Below are 19,991 nucleotides of genomic sequence, written 5' to 3' on the forward strand. Positions count from 1 at the left end.
CCCAGAAAACTGTAGGTAAATAAAAAAGCCCAAGTCAAACAAACATGTACACCAACTCTCCAACTAACTTGTAAAATAACATTTTATATCCAAAAGTCCTCAATAAATCCAATCCAATGATATGATGCAGCAGACATACACAAAAAGTGATCCTTCCAGCTCCAAATCCAAATGAAAGTGAACAGCACATGGACAAAGCAATGGCAGGAGCCTGCTGGACAGGAACAGGAAGTTGGAGACTCAGGGGCATTTCCTTCCTCTTGAAAAAAGAGTAGAAAAAAAGAGGACTCTTTGCACAAAAGACTTCAGTCTAATCACAATCTGAGAGTTTTTTCTGAGCAAAATGATTATTTTCAAGAAGGTTTTATCGTGCTCGAGAGATATTCTGTGCCAGATTGTAGTTTCTGCGTGTTCGGGAACGCCATCTTACTAACACTGCGCTGGAAGGAAGATAGCGCGTCCGAATGATGTGTTCGCGAGTCCAAATGACGTGATCAGGTTTGCACAGTCTCGTAGGATTTTGCGGCCGGATTCCAAACCTCGTGGCGCACGTGACCGGGAGAGAAAATCAAGTCGGCGAACGCAGAACCACAGTAAGTCATTACCGCGCACGCGAGAACGCATATTGAGCACGAGAGGAAGAAAACAACGACGCTACGCTGTAGATTGCGAAGTATTCAACAACTTTGCGTTCACCGCGAAGCGCAAAGTTGCCGAAACTTCGCAAACTCCACCAGCAGAGCGTAGTTCACCACCCAGGGTTACGCTAAAGCATATTGTCTGGTCGGGCAACTGCAGTGGTTGTCCTACTGGTTTGCTTAGCGTAATCTTGAGGAAACAGGCTATATGGTGGACTGAATTGGCCGAGATCATCTCCATCGATTGATAGGCCCAGGTGTGGCTGTGCCCCCAACAGGCACCCTGTTACTGCGGGTGGTCCCGGCTTGGCACAGAAGTACACTGCCTTGCCAATGCCTTACGAATCAAATGTACCATTATTTGGTCTCCCTTTGTCTGCTGGTACCCTGAGGATCCACAGGCTAGGACCATGGGAACTCCTCGCGGTGTTGATGCTAGTGTTCCTTTTTCAAGATGGGGAGTTGCTAACACACGCTACATACACATGGATTCCCGGAAGACCTTTTTCTGACACATGCTAGTATTCTCCATTACATAGAGCAACATTTGGCACCACCTGGGAGGGAACCGGAAGACCATGAACTAATTAAGTCACTATTTATGCTGGTTTTAATGTGGGCTCCCTGCTCACCTCATGATATCATTGGATGCCCTAAAGGCGAGATGGGAGGCTGACCTATCCAGGGACTTCTCAGACAAGGACTGTGCTTCCCTGTTAGAATACCCCAAAAAGGTCTCAGGCAATTTGAGGTTCAAATCCATCTAATTCTCTATACTGCAGATGCACACTTGACCCCACACAGGCTTCACTGAATGTTCCGCATGACCTCTTCTGTGTATTCCCGCTGTCATGCAGATGATGCCAATTTTCTGCACATGTTGTGGGTGTGCCCCTCATAGACTGCTTATTGGACAGAAAGATCATCAACCCTGTCAGGTCTGGTTGGCATCCAGCAGTGGGATACACCAACACATTGTCTCCTGTGGCTGTATCCTAGGCCGAAGGGCTCAAAGGTGACACAACGCTTTGTAGACCTGGCAATCTCTCTAGCAAAGGGGCAGATAACTAGACACTGGAAGTCTCCATGGCTACCCCAGATGTCTCACTAGCGGGAGAAGGTATCACTGTGGGGACTCATGGAGAGTGGGGCAAAATGCAGGGAGGAGTACAGGGGGCTCCAGAAGAAGCCTATCTCACTTGAATGAGATGCCCTTCTAGAACGATTTAAGGCACAAGCCGATGTACAAGGGGACAAATTTGGCTGGTGATGTCCTCCTCCATCCCATTGTAAACATTGACCAACAGTTTTGTACCCTTCTTTGAAGGGAGCAGCTAGGCTGATAATGACCATCTCTTCCCTGCCCCATCAAGTCCACCATCTACTACTTTTTCTCTCCTCCAACTCCACAATCAGGACCTTTTTTCTCTGTTCTTTATGCAAAGGTTATCTGCACATTTTTACATCCATTTCCACACAGGATGCTGTGCACACATTCTTTTATGGTTAGGTGACACCGTTTTTTTGTGTGGGGGCAGACAACTGGGAGTTGCGATTTCCTACTTGATGTCACAGACTAAATTACTCATGCTAATGGATGTACTCTGTGATTACTATTTACTGTTATAAAATGTGCCACGGCATTGAATGGACTCAGCATGCTTTATGCATTGTGAATGTATAACATGTATAAACAATAACGTTTGTGCTAAAAAAAATTAAAAGGTGATAGATCCCTCCCATGCAATTAAAGACCAATCAGTTTGATTGACTGCATCCAAAACATTTTGCACAACTTGTTTTGGGCAAGATGTAGGAGTGGATCAGTGAATATGAAATCATCTCATCTTTCCAGGCTGGCCTTCATGTGTACCAGGTTTTTTGTCTATACCCTCTGGGACTGGGGAAATAGATGGATGCAGCATGTATGTTGCTTTCATTGTCCTAAAATCAGTCTTTGATCTGGTTCTCAGGGGAAAGTTGTGTCAGGTACTCAGGGTCCTGTGTATGCCCATGGACCTTTTGATCCTATTAATTTGGATCTATGAGGGAAAATTTGCGCAGGTTTGCTGGGGCAGCAAAGGCAAACTACCCACACGTTTTCATATCAATAAAGGCATCTGCCAAGTCTATGTCTTGGCCCCCACCCTGTTCTTTCTATTCCTTAATGACATTGTCCATTTCCTCTCAAGACTTTTAATTGACACTCCTGTTCTGGCTGGCATTAAAACCCCCCATTATTACTAGTCACGGACGACACTTTGTTGATATCTAAGACACCCAGTGAACTTCAGCACGCTTTATCCTGTTTTGAGGAATTTTGTAGGGAACGTGGTCTAGAAATTTGCTAATACTAAGTTTACATCTTAAAAAGTAATTGAAGGGCAGACTGGTGTTGGTAGTCATGGCACTCAAGAGGGTAGATGTCTCTATTTACTTAGGTGTCAGTTTATCCTCAACGCTCTCATGGAAACCCCAGGTGGACATCATGGCCCTTTATCGTGATAATGTTATTTGAACTCATGAAGCGCACTATCACCCCACATGTCTCCTGGCGCTGGCTTACACTAGCCCTACTATTCACATATGGTACAGTGAGGATAGCACTCGCTAACAATAATGAAGTTTAGATTACTCTTTTGGGATAGAGCCAGGTCTTTTTTTTCTTTCTAAACTGCAAAAGGCCTTGTATCTGTCTAAGACTGGCCGGAAGTTCATCCCAGAGCCGAGCATCTGCATGCTTAATTCTCTTCCTCCCACTTTTTGTTCTTTTAAACCTAGACACTTTTACCAACTTAGCTAAAGATCATCGAAGGTTTCTGGTAGGAACATACCATTTGAATTTGCTTCTTAGAGGTTTAGGCCCGAGAACATGCAAAGCTTTAAATACAATGCAGAGCGAATTGAGATGAATCTCTTTTAGAGCCAAGGAGGCTGATGATCGACATGATCTCATTAGGTGTAGCTTAGCAGCTATTATCTGAATCCTCTAAAGTCTCCCAATCAAATAATTTGGGGCTTCCAACAGCAGGGCATTACAGTAATCCAGTCAGCTCAGAATGACATTTCTCACTATCAGTGCTCTGGTTGGAATTGGTAGGATTAGAAGGATCTTCCATAGCACTCTGATAAGGGAAAAACTAGTCCCAACCATAATATTCACTTGAGTTTCTAGACTCAAATTATCATAAAATACTACCCCCAGATTGCACACTGCCTCAGAGTGTGTCAATGGCTTATCCGTGGGGATAGGCTAAAAATTAGTCGGGAGCGACAGCAGAACTTTTTTAGCTGCACAATATAAAATCTCTGTTTTATCACTGTTGAATTGCAGAGAGTTATTCTCAAGCCATCTGCAGTATCCTGAATACATGCATGGAAGTTTTCCAGTGATAAAGATTGGTTCCCTCCAATTAAAGGATGAGTTGAGTATCATCTGCAGAGAATTTTATGGTTTACCGTATCGAATGCGGCAGAGGTCTAACAAAATCAATATAACTAGTTGTCTGCTTCCATTCGAAGTTCATCCAGGACTGTCACCAGGGCAGTCTCTAGACGGAAACCAAATTGCACATCTTCTAGCTTATTGTAAATTTTCAAAAAAAGCGTGAGTGTTTTACTAACCATATTTACAACAAGGGGTGGTGAGGGACAGAGTCTCTGAATTAAGCAGAAAGCTCTCACCCAGTCAAGAGATCAGGGCTAGATCCAACACCGTTTTTTAGCTCACTGCACCATCCCAGTTTCAGAACCTGGCTGTATGCAAATTAGTCTGTTCCTGTCCCAGTGCATGATGGGAACAGGGCAAACCAAACTACAAAAGCCAATTCTTACACTGGGAAGGAAACAAGCTCCCGGGGACCGGTTTCTGGCATTACAGCCTTCTTCGGCCCGGTTTGCTTGAATCCTGATGGTGCAATGAGCAAGGGTCTCACATCTGAGAATACCCTTCCACGCTTAGGGTGGACAAAAATATTTACAACAAGGGGTGGTGAGGGACAGAGTCTCTGAATTAAGCAGAAAGCTCTCACCCAGTCAAGAGATCAGGGCTAGATCCAACACCGTTTTTTAGCTCACTGCACCATCCCAGTTTCAGAACCTGGCTGTATGCAAATTAGTCTGTTCCTGTCCCAGTGCATGATGGGAACAGGGCAAACCAAACTACAAAAGCCAATTCTTACACTGGGAAGGAAACAAGCTCCCGGGGACCGGTTTCTGGCATTACAGCCTTCTTCGGCCCGGTTTGCTTGAATCCTGATGGTGCAATGAGCATGGGTCTCACATCTGAGAATACCCTTCCACGCTTAGGGTGGACAAAAATATTTATAACAACCCCCTTTTCTAAATTGTTTTACTAACCAGGCGCTCTGTGATCTTCATAGGATAGGGTAGAAGAGAGATGGGTCTATAGTTTTTAGGTAGATCACTTGTGCTAAAGTCAAAGAACATAGCAACTCCTTCAGAAAACCTATTGCCCATGTACACCAGATCTATGATGAGAAGGCAGTACGTTTAGCTTATGACCCACATATTACATCAATCATGACACGGACAGTGACATCACCAATGACATCTCAAATTATATTACTGGTGACTTCACTTATAATGTCATCCATAGAACAACTCAGACACCCACTCCCACACAACTACTCACACTCCAATACAACCACTCACAAACATGCACAACCACACACACACCCACTCACAGATCCATAAGCCACTCAAAACCACTCTCCGACCCATACAGTCACGCAGTCACTCTCAAAAGTTATAGATTACAGTTAGGAAATATAATTTAAAAAACCTTAAAAATTAACTAAAATGTTGGGGACAGCGGAACCAGCTGCAATGAACACATGCTCAGCAGACACATTGGCTACCGGACAAAAAAGATTCTCTATTGCCAGCCTGCCGAGCTCTGGCTATTGGGACATCTTTCCCATACCAACAGGCCAATGTTTTAGATCCATTTAGACCTTTTTGGGTCATCCGGATAGTCTTGGACTGCCTCATAATGGTCATTGACGCTGCACTTGTTTAACCTCTGTTGCCTTTGCCCCTGAATCTGACTTAAGGCTTGACACTTGAAGCCAAGCAATTGCAGAGGTTGGGTCTGAGTCTTCTGTTGCTTGTGCTGGCTATAAAGAGACAAAACTGAAAGTCAAAAACCAATCCCTGGACTACACATACTTTTCTTTACACTCCTAGATTTCATATACACCAAAACCTTAAAACGAACAGGTTTTTTGTATATGTATAACACCAACACCTATATATGACGTTTACACTCTTTGTATTTTATTCGTTTATACTTTTTTTCTTCAAAATTAAGAAAGCTTTCTGAAAAGTACTTTAAAAACATACATAGTATATCACATTTGAGACAATTGTGCACAGTATTTCATAAAACATACAGTATTAAAAATAAAATGTAAATAAAAACACAAATTTCTTATCACTAAATTATCAAGACTTTACAGTACATGATGAATCACATTAAAAAACCTCTTTTAACCTGTAGGTTCAAAAGTTCCTACTAAAGTGCTTTACTGACCCAATAGCCTCATAATATTTTCAAAACAGAAATTACAGTATCCACATTTTTGGTATATCTGCTATTTCATTGGGCTTTTATTGGATTCAATTTTTCCATGCCTCAACGCGTTTTGGTGTTATTTCACTGGTACAGTAACACCTTCTTCAGGACAGCAACATTCGTGGGGTCATCGTTTCTGAAATTCCTTTCTGTACATATGAGACAGTAATGAATAACAGTTTAAGAAGAGGATCCAAGAAATTCTCTTTTCCTAGCATTTTAATTTCTAGTTTACGTTTTTGATCTATGAACAGTACATATCTTCATCCTATTATTCCTATCCCTTATGTAGCTTTAAAATGCAATATTGTCCCAACGGTTTCATATATAGGTAAGACTCTCCTCTCCCTCCGTTATATTTTAGTGTTGGGCCATATATATCTAAAATCAACCATTCATTCCCATCATTCATTCTAGTCCCAATACTCGCCTTTGCTCCAAAAAGAATGAGAGGCGATGTTATTCCAGCCCAGGAATTGATTCTACTCCTTAGGGGTTTTGCATGGGGTATTCACTTCCTGTCACGTGTACTACCCTGTAGGATCAATAGATGATGTTCAAATATCTGATCTTTTATTTATCCTATATCCTATTTCTGATCTCTAAAGGGATTGCCTTTTTTTTAAAAAAGAAGAAAGAAGAAATCTGTAGTTCAGGCTGATATTCCTGTCCCACTTCTCTTTTCAATCTGGTTATTTTTATGGTTGACCTGGATGATTAGAAACATAGTTTTAGTTCTCTTTCTAATATATCCATTGCTTCAGTCTTTCTCTCTTTGTTTTACCTTTGAGCGACATGCCCAGGAACATCACTGACTTCCTTTCCGTTAATTAATGTTTCCTATGTACTCTTCTTTTTATCAGCAACTGTGCTCTGTTGAGAATATATTACAGCATATCAGTTATTTTTCCCAGTCTTTAGGTTATAGTGTCGTTTTCTTAGTTGAAAGGATTCTTTCTTACCTTTTTATGCATTAAAATTTTCACAGCGAGGTATGGCGTCCTATTTCTGTTTTTCATGAACTGGATATGTTCTGTGGGATAATAATAATGGTATTCTGAATTACTGATCTCTATCCCCCATGTTATGATACATGTGTTAATGAGACACGCTATATTTTAATCTTTATCTGTGCTACATACTTTTGAGTTGGCTTCATACTAAAAGGAGACAAAAAATGTTTCCATCTCATTGAGACGTATTTCACAGTTAAAAAATATATATATACTAGAGGGTGCACCCCCTTCCCTTTTCCAACCGTATGTTTAAGCAGTACATTCTTGCGGTAGTTAAGCCGTTCGCAGTTCGAATCTCATTTGTTAGCGTCTAATATACACTGAAAATGTGTCAGCACTCGAGACGGCAGTAGCCTTTCTATTCCCGGGTGCCGCAAACGCCACCTTCCCACACACGTTTTATGATGTTTCAACTGACCCAATAAAGTGGCAGACCTCGGGCAGCAGTAGCCTTTTTTTTTTTTTTTTGTAAAAAATATATCCCGAGGATTTTGAAAGTTCCACTGGAAGGATTTCAATACACGTTTAACGGTCATACGTTTCAACAGACCCAATAAAACGTCAAACCTCGGGGCATCAGTAGCCTTTTCTTTAAAAAAATGTTTGTAAACCGAGGGTTCCTAAAGTAACATTGAAATGATTTCAATTAACGTTTACCGGTTCTACATGCTTATATTAATGGGGTCTACCGGGGACACTTACCAGGATTCTTCTTGGTCCGTGCGTCTACCTCGTTTTCTCGTTATGGTGTCAGTCTACATAGTGGTACTGAAAATTCTGAGCCTGTGTTTTAAATATCATGATTCTGTTATGAATTTGGTATCAGCGAACCGCAAATGACGAATGCGGTATGCATGAGTGTTTTCGTCTTGTTACATGTATGGATTCACTGTGTATTTGAAGGTTTAGTTTTGAACCCTCAGGTTCCATCTTGTGCATAGCAGCCATTTTATGGATTGCCCTTACAGTAGGCCCTCACCATGGCAGAACAAGTATTTAAGGACATAACCTTAGCATGGGTTTGTGCTGACTCCTGCATGACCTGGGCGAGCTGAGTCCACTGCCCCAAGCCAAACCTGTTCGGCCAGCTCCTTTCCCAGTGGCCGAATGAGATTAGCATCCAGGTGCACATGTCGTAAACCTTTTCATCACATACAAACTATGTCTAATCTTACACACACCTGTCTCTGTTTCATTCTTTATGACTTGCTTTACGATGGGGAGGTGCCCGTTTTTATTAGGGGTCTGTCGATATCTGATGGAAACACTGGACCTTGCCGGATAGTTAATTATGGTCTAAACAAACTGAAATATGAGCTTGTCATCATGACTCTGCTTTTTCTTTGTAATGAAAATATGTGAATGATCAACTGTAAAATAAGAAATGTTTGCCTAGGGCATAATAAATGGTATAAAAGGTCTGTGCCGAGACTATTCAGCAGGCTACCTCATTCAGTTGCTTTAGGTGTGACTGGGCGACGTAGCCTCACAATTAATTGTAATAAAGATGTCATTTTATATTTCAGATTCTCTGTTGATTTCTTTGCTGCTTTTGAATGGAGTACTTCTTGGTAAGACCCCTGAGAAGAAGTCTGAAGTTTTAGGTACTTCAGTTGGCGCGACCAACGATGGGCCTCATCAAGAAGTGACTATCTGGAGGAGTAATATTGTCAGAGGACAGAAATCTACTGGGGAAGGCAAGACAGAAATCTACTAAAAGAGGTACTCTGTGCAGAGAGGTTCTGGGGGATTCTTTGTCTCTGCGGCCCAGTATATTTTTGATTTTTCTGACTTAAACTCTCCAAAAGATGTCACTCCTGACTGAGGAACCTTTTTGGCGTAAGTTTTTTTTAAAAAAGAGACTGTTAGTACAGTTAGAACTTGGCAGTTAGAATTTGGACACGGTTTGTATAGGTTTGTATATGTGAATTGCAATTTGTGTAGGCAGGTAATGAAGGGATTTTTCGCCGTCTGCTTTAGTTGAAGTATAAGTGGTTCGCTCCCAGTCCTTTGTTCTTTGGTTCTGTGGTTCTTTGCTTAGTTTGTTTTGTCCTTAGTTCTATTTGAAGATTGCAATTTTCAATAACCGAGGGTCTTGTATATTTACGAGTGTATCAATAGAGATATCCCCTTGAAGTTTGAAGCTAGATTAGTGAGCTATACAATGCCTGATCTTAGCAAATTTGAAGATTTGTGTTGGCCAACTTTGTATACATTTGGATTAGCCGGTTTTCCCTAAAGGGAATATCTAAATAGGTTAGATTTACAAACATATTTCTTCCTTGGTGATTTTGTATCCCCAGGGAATTAAAATATGACATAATACAAAACAAGGATCCTTTGTTCTGTGCAATTTTATGAATGGAGATATGCAGAACGATTTTTGGTGTTCTGCCAGCTAAAGCTAGTGAATTGAGTGTATTTTTGTTTTCCTGCGCATACAGCTGTGCTGTTGGGCTGGTTATGCAGTTTTTTGACCACTATTGAGAAGTGTTTCTTGTAAATATGACTTACAGCTACTATTTACAAATGGTTTGGTTCAAGTACAGTCTGGGCTGTCCTGTTTTCGTCCTGAGTGTTGATTTGTGGGATTAATGTATGCTTAAATGTTTATGTGGCTTTTTCTCATTAGTGTGACTTCGGTATGTGAATAGCGTTCGCGCAATTTATGAAAGCGCTGTATTGTGTGTCCTGAATGTTTCAACACTTTCTGTTTATGTCTGAAATGAGCTCAATGTGTGTGTGTGGATGACATTCAATGGATATAAATAAGGCGTGGGAAAAAAAACGAAATTATCTATTTTTGCAAAAATAAATAAATTTACAGCATTTTCCTTAGATGCACTGTATTAGATGTTCACAAGCAAACATTTCAGCTGCAGTATATTTGATAGGAATGTTCATTCAGCCAGCACTTTTTCCAGTTAAACACGGGTAGAATTTTGCATAACCGTCCTTTTAAATAAATGTGGTGCAAAAATGTGACGCAGGAATGTGTTTTAAGTTAGGCATATGCGCTTAGGTTTGTGAGTTAATGCATCTAAATGATAGGCAAGGGATACAGCGGGCTCTTATATGTAGAACAATCACAAAAAGGAATCATTGGTTTTTATTAGAAGAAAAGATTATTAATTATAAAAAATAACTATTAAAAATAAGTGCCACAAAAATAGTTTTTTAATATTTATAAAGCTTAACACTCATTCTATGACCTCCTAGCATTAAAATTTGATTTAAGTTATGTTGTATCACTAAAATGACAAGCATTCATGTGTATAATTTCCCCTTGGCATGGGCGCAAGCAAGCTCATTTTTATAAAGTATAAGTTATTATTTTCAAATGCCTGACTCATGGGTTATGTAATAGACATTCTAGTAATGCATATTATGCAAGAAAATTGCAGGATATTCATTTTTTAATGCCCAAAATATGAAAATCGATTTTGAGTAAAAGCACTGCTTAAACTGCATTTTTGCTTTCATTCAGAGTACTTTTTAAAGTGTCTCAGGCTTAAGCAAATGCATACATTTAAGTTGTGATATATATATTTGCAGGTTGTGCCTTCTTATGATTCAGTGAGTTAATGTGCCAGTACAAAGGCTTGTTTTAATATCAGGGTTGAAGGTTCTAGCTTCAGCTAGGCCTACGGAAAAGTTTGTTCATTTAAAACTGATGAAGTGTGTACCATAGGATTGCAACAAGCATTTACTCTAAAAAACTGGTATGTGTGTCATTAGGTTTTGAGAATTATTGACAGTAAATGTAGTTTAATAATCTGGGAATAGAGATAATTTTAGCGCCTAAAAAAAAAGAGAGATTATTTTTCAAAATAGAGTGAATTGTTGCAGGTTAGAGCCTTCTGGCTTTGACAGCTTCAATGTGGCAGAGGCCGGGGGCTGGGAGAATTGCAGAGGCTGGCTCGAGTGCGCTGCTGAGATGTTATCTTTTAGTTTCCCTGTAAACAATGGAGAAGGCTGTCATGTTGACATTTGTAACCTTTTAATTAGGTCTTTGCCTCCAAGGAATGCAGAATGACCTTGCTGAACGGGCCTCTAAAGGTGGGGTTTCTGGTTTCTCTGTGAGAACATCAATAAAATGAAAGAACTTAATTTAAAAGGGAAAATAAAAAAGGGTTTCTTTGGAAGTCCTAAACGTTGTGTTAAATGCTCTGCAGAACTGATACATTTGTGTTTCCACGCTAAGAAAAATTATGTTAGCTAGTTGCCTTTATATGACAGAAAACGAAGTGTTGCATTAAGTCTTAGATAAAAAAAATAGGATGCAGCCCTTTTCCAAAATTTTGAAGGCTACAGGCTACAGGCCTAAGTAAAAAGATTTGCCAATTAGGAATTAGTTTTCAGTGCAAATTATAGGTGCCAAATTAAAATGGAGTATCAGTGTAACCATTTCTTTTAGAACGGTAAAAATAAGGTGGCTTGATGTTGCGAGGTGAACTGACACGAGAGTAACAGTTAAGTAATGAAAATTTATTTTTGTGTATGTTAAAATGTGTTTTTTTGTGTTGTGTATTTTTCTGCTTCTGCCTACAGATTATTCATGGATTGTTCTAAGGCTGACAAGACACGTGAGTTTGGCTAGTTGAAAGGAGATGTGTTTTCGCGTAATTTCTTTGGAAAAAAAATGTTCATGTTTTCGTTTGTGTATTTGGCCCTATCGTGAAATATTTTAGTTGGTCCTGTATGTTAGAAGAGAGACAGTAAAGTTATATTTGACAGTAGACTCCAACTGCGTTGTGTTCTACTGTTAAAAGGAGGGTAAGGATTTTAGACCTGACAAATTTAGACAGGCCCAAATATTGGGTTTTGGGCTGCAGGTTTACAGTGCATAACGTACATGTGCCATGGTGCTGTGTGTCACCGCTTATTCATATATGCTATTGTTTTGTCTGTGCTGCTTATTTGTGCTTGATATACAGCAAGTATATCTGATGGCTTGACATGTGCATTGTGCATTTTTTTATTTTGTGTATGTTTTGTTTTATGTTGTTACTATTACAAGTTCCCCAGTGTTGTGAAGGGATCCGTATGACGATATGTATCGTTGTACAACAGTTGGATGGATTTGGTATAATGCTAAATTTCACAGATATGGTTTTCATACTGTGAGGAAGACAGGCAGCATTTTTACCAGTGCATGCCTAAATTTGGCTATAATGATATTGAAGAAAACTAAAAGATATACAGGTTCAAAGTGTGTCATCTGATGTTAGTCACTTACTGCACATTCCCTTACAGGAATAGGTAGCCCTGCATTTATGTATCCTTGATTGGACCTAAGGATGGAATTATAGATCTGTGACTCAAGTTGGCCTAACTTCTATATTGCACTACTTAATCATGTTCTGTTTCCCAAATAGCATATGGCTTTGTCCCTTGAAAAGAAACCAGGTTTCATTTTTTTTTTCTCCCTGAAGAGAGAACAGGAACATTAGTTAGGATTACCGTATATGGTGTAGTTGCCAGCGGTAGAGTTAAAATTTGTGTAACTTTGGTCTTTTGTGTATCCCCCATACTCTTGGTGCTGTGTCACATGCCTGAGGCACCCAAGCAAACTCTTGTTCTTCCTATAGATTTTTCTTTTGTTGCTTCTCCCCTGACCAATGTCGCATCATGCTCAGTTATTAGGGATTTGAGTTGTGTCCTAGTTCCATTTCCCTTTTCTATATTCCTTTCACCAGTCAGCCCATTTATTATTATGGGTGTATTGTTTATGTTCATACTTTTAGACTACAGTGATGTATCAGGGACCCCCCATGTTATGTATAACTCCCTTTTGTATGACCAGACTCGTTTTCAAGAATTTTCCTAAGCCTACTTCAATTTTGTTTTTCAGACTGACTGTCGGGGTAGTTATAGACTGGTTAACTGACCCAATATTATAGTAAGACAAGTTTTCCATCTCAATAGGAGATATCTTAAGTTTACCTTTTGAACATGACAAATTTTCAATGTCTATTTTTAATTTTTCAGTTCTCTTTTGTTCCTGCTGCTTTAATTTTTGGTGGGATCAGATGTGTTCTAATCATGCCAATACCAGGACTCTCTAGTTCTTGCCTTTTTGTCTGCACATTTGATCATTAGCATTTGTATTGCATAGTGCACATTTTTTTTAAAGGGACTTTTCTTCATGTCCTTGATAATCTGTATTATGTCATTTTTCTATTTGAGATGTTTTAGATAAGGAATTTAGGAACACCTAGGCTTAATCATTGAGGAAAATATGGATTTACCCCATTAGACAATGCCACTGTGTGAGGACATCCATTTAGATTCCTATGGCGTATTGCCCCTCCCTTGCAGATTGCAGGCCACCTGCTTACAGTCCCCTTGTTAAAACCCATGAACTGTTTTTTGTGCTTGATTTGAAGGAAACTAACAATTGTGTTACATTTCCATTATCACTAGGATCTGCGGGATCTTCCAGAGTCAAAGGAAGATTGATACCCTGCAGACCTGTGATCGAGACTAAGCCCACTCCCCATCAGTGACCGCTACAGATGAATGACAGACTTCTTGGCTCTACAATTTCTGCAACCAAAAAGTCGCGAAGCTGGACAGCGATCTTCAGCGCGATGTCAGTGGTACCTCCCAAGCAAGGCATTTGCTTATCGGAAGGCGTTGCAGAAAAAAGGAGGAGCTGGTTCATTCTTTGCCACAGAATGTGAGCTTCTGTTTGTTTGAGCTTTTTACCTGTTATGTGCTGGAAACCTCTGACAGCGTACAGTCCCTTGAGCCCTTGGCCCGAGTTTTGGCCACACACACACCTCTTTTGCTTTGCTCCAGCGGAAAGGCAGTGCACCCAAGGATCCACGTTTGGAAAAAGGCACTACATTCTGGTGCCCATGAGAGAGCAGATTGAGCGTCCCCTGACACTAAATGATGAGTGTTGGAGTCTGAAAGTGCTGCTGATCTTGAGAGGTTGTTTCTCAGTAGTGCTTGGATTTGCACAAGATGTTTTGTGCCCATGATCAATAAAGAGCACATCATTTGTAGTGTCTGCCACAAAGAAGAGACACTGGTGCATTGTTTTGAGACATTGAGACTTTCAAGTGAGCTGTGGGTGTTTGCCAGGAGGGCACTCCAACTAAGCAGTACTTTTTCTCATGAAAAGGCCTGAAATCGAGAGGCCCAACGCGGAAGAAGACACTGGAACTGGATTTGATGGACAATAGAAGCCTCCCAAAGAGGCTTATAATGGACTTTGGGCACAGTTGCAAATATAGACTGAGTGATTGCCTATGTAAGGGCAAAAGGATGGTCTGTGGTTCTGAAAATTCTGAACCTGTGTTTTAAATATCATGATTCTGTTATGACTTTGGTATCAGCGAACCGCAAATGACGAATGCGGTATGCATGAGTGTTTTAGTCATGTTACACCAATGGATTCACTGTGTATTTGAAGGTTTAGTTTTGAACCCTCGGGTTCCATCTTGTGCATAGCAGCCATTTTATGGATTGCCCTTACAGTAGGCCCTCACCATGGCAGAACAAGTATTTAAGGACATAACCTTAGCATGGGTTTGTGCTGACTCCTGCATGACCTGGGCGAGCTGAGTCCACAGCCCCAAGCCAAACCTGTTCGGCCAGCTCCTTTCCCAGTGGCCGAATAAGATTAGCATCCAGGTGCACATGTCGTAAACCTTTTCATCACATACAAACTATGTCTAATCTTACATACACCTGTCTCTGTTTCTTTCTTTATGACTTGCTTTACGATGGGGAGGTGCCCGTTTTTATTAGGGGTCCGTCGATATCCGATGGAAACACTGGACCTTGCCGGATAGTTAATTATGTTCTAAACAAACTAAAATATGGGCTTGTCATCATGACTCTGCTTTTTCTTTGTAATGAAAATATGTGAATGATCAACTGTAAAATAAGGAATGTTTGCCTAGGGCATAATAAATGGTATAAAAGGTCTGTGCCGAGACCATTCAGCAGGCTACCTCATTCAGTTGCTTTAGGTGTGACTGTGCGACGTAGCCTCACAATTAATTGTAATAAAGATGTCTTTTCATATTTCAGATTCTCTGTTGATTTCTTTGCTGCTTTTGAATGGATTACTTCTTGGTAAGACCCCTGAGAAGAAGTCTGAAGTTTTAGGTACTTCAACATTTTGCACCCTTATATCACGTAAATAATCATCGATCATAATTCACAGCTGTGCTGTATCTCGTTTTTCCACGCATGCGCACATCGTTGTTTTTTTCATGTTTATTGGCACTGCCATCATTGTTTTTCCTTTTATTGCTAATGATTACTAAGGGTTTAGCTGGCTTGTCTTTTATTTCAGCAAATAATTTGATTTATACTCGTATATTCCTATACGTGTATCTTTTTCCGACCTTTGCCTTTTTTCTTAATCAACGACGGCGCGTACGCGCAAGCGCACTCCGATCCTGTTTACAAATATTACAAAATTGTCTTCCTTAACTGGAGACCTTTTCCCGTTTGTCATCCTTTCATTTTTAAATACATTCTAAAGATTGATGTTTTAGGATCTTTACCGGAATTATCGCCCACCTTTGAAGAAATCATTGTATATTTTTAACAACACTAGAGATATTTTCTATATTTATTCAATCGGGGAAAAGAGTCCCAGGATCATTTTTCTAAAAAGAGGAAACTTCATGTGGTAACATTATTGCACAATTTTATTATACTCTTCTACATTGGATACCTTTCCTCATTTTCCTGTGACTATGTGCATATTATTATTCAGGACTAATCCCTACTAATCTCTGATTCTTCATTTAATTGGCGATCTATTCACAATTCAGATGAGTGTTTCCCAGTCCTCTTTCGATTTCAAACCGAGTTTGATGGTGTTGAACTTGACTATGTACCACTGTTCCTGCAGTTTTCGCCTCTTGTTGCTTTTACCCATCCTACTCAATTCTTTTATTTTCTCCGGAATGACCCACTGTATATCTTCTACATTGTGCCCTTTTCTCTCCAGTGGTTTACTAATGGGGCATTTTCTTTGTTAGTTCTTATTGCAGATTTATGTTCTCCTATTCTGAGTCTTAATTCCCTACCTGTTTCGCCGATATATCCAATGCCACAAGGACAAAGGATCAGGTACACCACATTCTTACTTCTACAGTTATTTAATGTGGTGATCTTGTGTTTAACTGAGTTTAAGACAGCTTCTTTTGTTACCATGCATAGATCACATATGCTACAGGATCCACATTTGTGGTTCCCCATGGCTTTTTCTCCTAACATGTTCCTTTGGGTTTCTACCTTGTCCTCCCTGTAGATATGAACAAGGCTTGAACGTAGGTTTTTGTTTTTTCTGTAGGCGTACATTGGACGCGGTATACTGATTTCTTTACCGTCATTTATAATTTTCCAGTTTCGATTGATCATATTTTCACCTGATTCGCGATACTGGAAAATTGGCTCACCATCACTATTTTATCCATGTCCTTTCTTTTACCTCTCTCCTTCTCTAGCAGACTATCCCTATCGTAGTACCGGGCTCTTTTTAAAGAATGGCTTATTAGTTTCTTCGGATAGCCTCTCTCTTGGAATTTTAGTTTAATTTCTTCTGCATGTTAGTAGTAGTCATTGATTGTTGTACAATTCCTTCTAGGCGAAGGAATTTGCCAAAAGGTATGCTATCCTTTTGGCTCTTTGGGTGGTAACTATTGTAGTGCAGTACTGTATTATGGTCTGACTTCTTTTTAAAAAGCTCCACCTTTAGTTGATTGACTCAGTTTTGATACAGATATCCAAGAAATGCACTTTAAGGTCACTATAAAATGCAGTGAACTTCAGATTCTCATCTCCTAGGTTAATCCAGATTAGGAAATCCTTCAAATCATTTTCTGTTCCTACCCAAATGAAGAAAATATCATCTATAAATCTAGTCCAATTCCTGATGTTTTCATAATGTGGATTGATTTCATTATAGATGTGCTTTTCCTCAAACATACTGACGTAGATGCAGGCTAGACTTGGTGCACATGTTGCACCCATCCTGGTGCCCTTGCGCTGGATATATATATCTTTTTTAAAAAGGAAAATATTTGTTAGGAGGACCATGGACACACATTGTAATATAAAGTCCTTACTGGCTCCTCTAATTTCCGTATTTTCCAAAACTGTCCCGATTACTTCAATAGTGTCTCTTTCGGGTATGTTGGTGTAGAGAGACTCTACATCTAGAGTCATCATCATTTCTCTCTCCCCTGCAAAATTTATACCTTCTGTTTTCACTATCATGTCAGATGTATCTTTAATGTAGGATTTTTGGGCTTGTACTATGGGTTTGAGAAATCTGTCTGCATATTTACTTAAGGGTTCCAATAGTGAATCAATGGATGCTACTATTGGTCTTAGGGGAGGATCTTCCATGTTCTTGTGAATTTTTGGAAGTCCATAGATTGCTGGAGTTTTCAGGCTATTATTGTTCAAAATTTTGAACTCATCTTCACTAATTTCTCCATTCATTTTTGCTGTTTGCAGGAGTGTTTCTACCTCCATTTTAAATGTCTTGAGTCTTGTTTGTGATACTTTTGTGTAATGTAATTCATTTGACAGGAGGGACATCACTCTTTTATTATAGTCATCTTTGTCAAAAATTACAACTCCCCCTCCCTTGTCTGCTGGTTTGATAGTGATTTGAGTGTCATTTGCTAAGTATTCTATGGCTTCTCTCTGAGTTTTGGAGAAGTTGTGAAGTTGGTATTGTTTATTCTCCACTAAGTTTCCTATTTCCATTTTTACCACAGATTCAAAAATTTCAATATTTTTGTCAACCATTCCTGTGCTAGGGGTGAATGTGGATTTTACTCTGAGCCCTGAGTCTGTCGGAGCATCTCTTTCTGGTCTGTTTTCGAAAAATCGACGTAGTCTGATTTTTCTGAAAAACGCCCTAAGGTCTTTCTCTACTTGAAATTTATTGATGCCCGTCGTGGGGAAAAAATTAAATTCCATCCCTAATACTTGTTTTTCTGGGGGGGCGTGGCTAGCAGGCCAACATGGCGGACGGAGTTTGCTAGAGCTCCGGTGCCGCAGGGAGAGTAATCATCCTGCAGCCCACGCCAAGGGGCAGTTTTCACCCGAAAACAGCTGGTTCCTGAAGTTAAGACCCCCCGCCTGATCCGCTGAAAATCCTGAAGGTCTGGCGGCAGGGGCTCCATAGCTACACCGTGCTCGACTCTAGGGCCTAGCATCACGCCGCAGGCCGGGGCCTTGATTGGAGGAAGTGCCTGGAAAGCAAGGAACAGAGGGCGGCGATACGGCGGAGCCTTCCGGACCGGAGGCCGACCCCTGCGATGGAGACCCTGCCCATGCTGATTCCGAGGGGTGCGGACGGTGCCTTGAGGAGCCTGGTGCCAGGAAGGGGGAAGGAGACCATGGACGACCCTGTGATCTGGGCTGGGCCTTCGGAGCTCGGGCGCTGAGGACCAACTACAAACACCGCCGACGGTGACTGCCGACTGGGGCTCCTCCTGCCTGGCCCTTTCAACACCCGCAGAGACTGGAGGTGAGGAGTCCGAGGGAGAGAGGGGAGAACCCCTGAGGCCTTGCGCAGTGCAGTGAGCCGGGGCCTCGGGTACAGCTACTGCCCTGCATGCAGGAGGAGAAGGACTGTGGCGGGCAGGGATACATGGGCTCGAGGCCGGACCCTACTGCGGAGTCCCGATTGCCCGGTTGCGCAGCGGCAGTGCTGAGGTGATACAGGGCCTGCCTCCATGCGGTGGGCCAGAGCCTAGGGTGCCGGCGGGACCTGCAGTGACACGGATGACACCCCCGAAGCACCACTGATAGCAAACCACCGGCCAACCCTACTACGTATGCCCCCTCGCTTGTTCGTGACTAGGAGGACACACGTGGCGGTGACTAATTGATCCTGCTGCCGGCCTTTGACCGCCGGAATCAGATTGGTGGGGGGAGCGACATAGCGCCTCACGGTGGAAGATACGGTGGAGGGCTTCGACGCCCCTATCACCTGGACAGGGTGGGAATTGCCCCCCCCCACGGAGTCACTGAGAACCTGACAGAAGCTGCCCCCGGGTGTGAGTGCTACGGAAGGCCAGTGGAGGGACCACCGGGGAGTAAGGCACATAACGGGCGGCTGAAACCCGCCCTGAGACGCACCTCTGCCGCCAAACGGACATCTGATGTCAGCCATGGTGCGTAAAGGCGAGAAGAATGTGGAGGGCAAGGAGGGAGCGATCACGGGACCCACTCTGGATGCGGACCCGGGGGGCTCTGCGCCGCTGACACTGACCCCCACCACCTCGGAGAGCCAGCAAGACGACAAGCTGGATCTCATACTTAAAGAGATCAGAGACTCCAGGGCTGTGATGGAGACGCAGATGGGCACCCTCACCACCAACCTTTCCTTGCTTAAAGCAGATCATGAGAAACGAGCGGATAAAGTCAAGGATCAAGGTCTGTCGATAGCTGAGCTGGCCCCGGCGGTGGCGGAACACACGGACTCCATCCACTTGATCCAACACCAAGTAAAAACCCTGATGGAACGAGTGGAGGATGCAGAAGGGCCTAATCGACGCAATAACATCCGCGTTACTGGCCTGCCGGAAAGAAGCGAGGGGTCCCGTGCGACGGAATTCATGGAACAATGGTTCCGAGATAATGTTGCCTCTGAAGGTCTGTCACCGTTCTTCTGTTTAGAGAGAGCTCATAGAATCCCAACTGGCCAACCAAAACCGGGACTACCACCACAGCCGCTTATTGTCAGGA

The sequence above is a fragment of the Lissotriton vulgaris genome, chromosome 4_1 (assembly GCF_964263255.1).
Source record: "Lissotriton vulgaris chromosome 4_1, aLisVul1.2, whole genome shotgun sequence".
In the NCBI taxonomy this organism is placed as follows: domain Eukaryota; kingdom Metazoa; phylum Chordata; class Amphibia; order Caudata; family Salamandridae; genus Lissotriton; species Lissotriton vulgaris.